Source organism: Mus pahari, chromosome 18, assembly GCF_900095145.1.
Source record: "Mus pahari chromosome 18, PAHARI_EIJ_v1.1, whole genome shotgun sequence".
NCBI lineage: Eukaryota > Metazoa > Chordata > Mammalia > Rodentia > Muridae > Mus > Mus pahari.
In genome coordinates, this window is record NC_034607.1 from 1085701 (window position 1) to 1091439 (window position 5739).

A 5739-nucleotide genomic window follows, 5' to 3' on the forward strand; every position below is an offset into this window, starting at 1 on the left:
GAAATGCAAATCAATATGACCCTGAGATTCCACCTCACACCAGGCAGAATGGCTAAGATAAAAAGCTGAGATGACAGCAGATACTGGTGAAGATGTGGAGAAAGAGGAGCACCTCTCCATTGTTGATGGGATTGCAACCTGGTGTAACCACTCTGGTAATCAGTCTGGTGGTTCCTCAGAAAACTGGACATAGTATTACCTGAGGACCCAACTATCTGACTCTTGCGCATATACCCAGGAGATGCTCCAACATATAAAAAGGACACATGCTTCACTATGGTCATAGCAGCCTTATAATAGTGAGAAGCTGGAAAGGACCCACATATCTTCAACAGAGAAATGGATACAGAAAATGTGGCAAATTTATACAGTGTTGTAGTACTCAGCTATTAAAAATGATGAATTCATGAAATTCTCAGGCAAATGGATGGAACTAGAAAATATCATCCTGAGTGAGGTAACAAAAGAACACACATGGTATGTACTCACTGATAAGTGGATATTCGGCAAAAATCCAGGAATACCCACAATACACCTCCCAGACCATATGAAGCTTAAGAAGAAGGGAGACTAAAGTGTAGATGCTTCGGTCCTACTTAGAAGGAGGAACAAAATAATCACGGGTAGTTGATGAAGGAAGGGACCTGGGAGGGAGCAAGGAGGAGGGGTGAAAGAGGATGGAGGGATCAGGTGTGGGAAGATGTGGGGAGAAGTACAGAGGGTCAGGATACTGAAAGGAGGTGTGAGCAGTGGGTGATGGGTAACTGGGGGAAGCCACTAGAAAGTCCCAGATGCCAGGAAAGCAAGAGTCTCCCAAGACACAACAGGGGTGACATTAGCTGAAATACCCAACAAAGGGGTGAGAGAACCCATAGAGAGCATATTCAGAGATTAGACAAGGCTCCCAGTTGAGGGATGGAGCCACTCACCCATCTCAAAAATATTAACCCAGAATTGCTCCTGTCTAAGGAATCACAGGGACAAAGAGTAGATAGAGACTGTCGGAAAGACCACCCAGAGACTGTCCCATCTATGGATCCATCCAATCTGCAGACAGCAAACCCCTACACTATTGCTGACACCAAGAAGCACCTGCTGACAGGAGCCTGTTATAGCTGTCCCCTGAGCGGCTCTGCCAGATCCTAACCAACACAGATGTGGATGATGATCACAGCCTACCATCAGACTGAGCATGGGATGGAGGAGTTTGGGAAAAGACTGAAGGAGTTAAATGGTTTGCAACCACATAGGAAGAACAACAATATCAACCAACCAGATCCCCCAGAGCTCCCAGGGACTAAACCACCAACCAAAGAGTATACACATGGAGGGGTCCATGGCTCTATCTGCATATGTAGAAGAGGATTGCCTTATCTGACATCAATGGGAGGGGAGGTCCTTGGTCCTATGGAGACTTGATGCCCCAGTGTGGGGGAACATTAGGGTGGTGATGCAGGAGTGGGTGGGTGGGTAGGTTGGGGAAGGGAGCACCCTCATAGAATTGTGGGAATGGGATAGGGGGTTTGCAGAAGGAAAACTGGGAAGGGGGATAACATTTGAAATGTAAATAAATAAAATAACCAATAAAATAACAAATTATTTTGTGAGGAATAACTGGAGTGTGTGTTCAGTTTATTCTCCAAATTTATAGAAGTCTCAGGGAATAATGTAGTAAGTAATGTAATAATGTAATAAGTCCCTCATGAATTTTATCTTTTATAATTCAAGGTAAGAGTTGATTAACATTAATAAAATAATATACAATTAATAATCATAAACAAAAAGCAAGCAAACAAAAAGGCACATGCTTTTTGTTGTGTGTTTGTTTTTTAAAACAGGTTTTTTTGTTTTGTTTTGTTTTGTTTTTTGTAGCCCTGTCTGTACTGGAACTCATTTTGTAAACCAGGCTTGTCTCAAACTCAGAGATCCATCTCCTTCTATCTCCTTCTGCTTCCTGAGTGCTGTGATTAAATGCATGTACCATCATCACCTGGCTTCAGGTAATATTTTAATTACTTTATACATAGAGCAAAGTTTGTGCACATTGAACCACAAAACAGTATCACGTGACTGAGTTTGGTGGTGCAAGCTGGGAAGCTCAATATTTAGGAAGCGGAGGGAAGAGAATTAAGGAGACCAGGAGGTTCCAGTTCAAAATTAGGTTCATAGCCAGTTTGGGACATCTTGGGCCACATGAGATTTCATCTCAAAAATATATCAGTAATAAACAAGAAGTACCATTTGCAGCAACAGTTTGGTATTCTAGATATTTAAGTATGAGAAGGCGTTGAGGTTGGGATTTTCTAAAGTTAACAGCCAACTTGTATACATGTTTGTAGACAGCTTTCTGAGACTACATCAGTTTGAGCTGAAATTATTCATATCATTGGTTTGTTTTAAAATTCTTTCTTAACTGGACAGTGGTGGTCCACACCTTTAATTCCAGTACTCAGAATGCAGAGGCAGGCAGATCTCTGTGATTTCAAGGCCAGCATGATCTGTAGGACAGCCAGGGCTACACAGAGAAACTTTGTCTCAAACAAACAAAACAACATAAATAATATTCCTTCTTTCTTGAAAGTATTTTTTTTTCTTGTCAGGGCAACTTACCTCTGATTTTACCAGCAATTGTTGTATTCATCTTCAAAATAGTTTTCTATTATGTTCCTAAAATAAAGACTGAGAAAAATCAACAGGACATAACAATGGTGCTGATGATTATGATGATGATCTTATACAATTATACATAATTATGAGATTCTTTGTAGTCTCAAAACACAAACAGGTATTTTTTTCACTTTAAACGTTGCAAAAGTATACTGAAAGAAAATAATTACTTGCTCTAACCCCAGGACTCAGGTAAGATCACCATTTTCTTTCCTGTGTCCTCTAAGGCAGGAAATCCCTGCCAGGGAGCTTCTAATACCAGGAGGTGGGGCTGTTCTGCAGTCCTCTGTGTGCTGGTCTTGCCAGGAGAGAGCTGATCTCCCAGGAGTGCTGACACAGGCTTACAGACTCACAGGAGGAACAAGCTCCAGCCAGAGACAGCTAGAACATCTAACACCGGAGATTACCAGATGCCAAAGGCAAATGTAAAAATCTTACCAACAGAAACCAAGACTTGGCATCATCAGAACCCAGTACTCCCACAACAGTGAGTCCTGGATACCCCAACAAACAGGAAAAGCAAGATTTGGATTTAAAATCATATCTCATGATGCTGGTAGAGGATTTTAAGAAGTACATTGATAACTCCCTTAAAGAAATACAGGAGAACACAGCTAAACAGGTAGAAGTCCGTAAAGAAGAAACACTAAAATCCCTTAAAGAATTACAGGAAAACACAACTAAACAGGTGAAGGAATTGAACAAAACCATCCAGGATCTAAAAATGAAAGTAGAAACAATAATGATATCACAAAGGGAGAGAACTCTGGAGATAGAAATCCTAGGAAAGAAATCAGGAGCCATAGATGTGAGCATCAGCAACAGAATACAAGAGATGGAAGAGAGAATCTCAGGTGCAGAAGGTTCCATAGAGAACATGGGCACAGCAATCAAAGAAAATGCAAAATGCAAAAAGATCCTAACTCAAAACATCCAGGAAATGCAGGACACAATGAGAAGACCAAACCTAAGGATAATAGGAGTAGATGAGAATGAAGATTTTCAACTGAAAGGGTCAGCAAATAACAAAATTATAGAAGAAAACTTCCCTAACCTAAAGAAAGAGATGCCCATGAACATAAAAGAAGCCTAAAGAACTCCAAATAGACTAAACCAGAAAAGAAATTTCCCCGACACATAATAATCAAAACACCAAATGCACTAAATGAAGATAGAATATTAAAAGCAGTAAGGGTAAAAGATCAAGTAACATATAAAGGCAGGCCTATCAGAATTACACCAGACTTCTCACCAGAAACTATGATAGTCAGAAGATCCTGGACAGATGTCATATAAATCCTAAGAGAACACAAATGCCAGCCCAGGCTACTATATCCAGCAAAACTCTCAATTACATAGATAGAGAAACCAAAATATACTATGACAAAACCAAATTCACACAATATCTTTCCAGGAATCCAGCCCTTCAAAGGATAATAAAGGAAAACTCCAACAAAAGGAGGGAAACTATGCCCTAGAAAAAGCAACAAACCTAAAAGAAGATAGCCACAAGAACAGAATCCCAACTCTTAACAACAAAAATAACAGGAAGCANCAATTACTTTTCTTTAATATCTCTTAATATCAATGGGCTCAATTCAATAAAAAGACATAGACTAACAGACTGTCTATGTAAACAGGACCCAACATTTTGCTGCATACAGGAAACCAACCTCAGGGAAAAAGACAGACACTACCTCAGAGTAAAAGACTGGAAAACAATTTCCCAAGCAAATGGTCCCAAGAAACAGCTGGAATAGCCATTCTAATATCAAATAAAATAAAATTTTAACCTAAAGTTATCAGAAAAGACAAAGAGGGGTACTTCATACTCATCAAAGGTAAAATCTACCAATATGAACTCTCAATTCTGAACATCTATGTTCCAAATGCAAGGGAATCCACATTCATTAAAGAAACTTTAGTAAAGCTCAAAGCACACATTGCACCTCACACAATAACAGAGGGAGACTTCAATACTCCACTCTCATCAATGGACAGATCCTGGAAACAGAAACTTATTAGAGGCACAGTGAAACTAACAGAAGTTATGAAACAAATAGATTTAACAGATATCTATAGAACATTTTATCCTAAACCAAAGAATATACCTTCTTCTCAGCACCTCATGCTACCTTCTCCAAAACTGACAATATAATTGTTCACAAAACAGGTCTCAACAGATGCAAAAATATTTAAATTATCCCATGCATCCTATCAGATCATCACAGACTAAGGCTGATCTTCAATAACAACATAAATAATAGAAAGCTCACACACACGTAGAAACTGGAAGAAATAAAGAAATTAAAGACTTTTTAGAGTTTAATGAAAATGAAGCCACAACATACCCAAACTTATGGAACACAAGGAAAGTAGTCCTAAGAGGAAAACTCATAGCTCTGAGTGTCCCCCAAAAGAAACTAGACAGAGCATACACTAGCTGTTTGACAGCACATGTAAAGGCTCTAGAACAAAAGGAAGCAAATTCACCCAAGAGGTGTAGACAGCAGGAAATAATCAAACTCAGGGCTGAAATCAACCAAGTGGAAACAAAAAGAACTATTCAAAGAATCAACCAAACCAGGAGCTGGTTCTTTGAGGAAAACAACAAGATAGATACACCCTTAGCCAGACTAACTAGAGTGCACAGAGACTGTTTTCTAATTAAGAAAATCAGAAACAAAAAGGGAGATATAACAGAATCTGGGGAAATCAAAAAAGTCATCAGATCCTACTACAAAAGGCTATAGTCAACAAAATTGGAAAACCTGGATGAAATGGACATTTTTCTAGACAGATACCAGGTATGAAAGTTATATCAGGATCAGATTAATGATCTAAACAGTCCCATATCCCCTAAAGAAATAGAAGCAGTCATTAATAGTGTCCCAACCAAAAAAAAAAAAATCCCAAGACCAGATGGGTTTAGTGCAGAGTTCTATCAGACCTTCAAAGATGACCTAATTCCAATACCCCTCAAACTATTCCACAAAATAGAAACAGAAGGTACTCTACCCAGTTTGANCTATAAAGCCACAACTACTCTGATACCTAAACCACACAAAGACC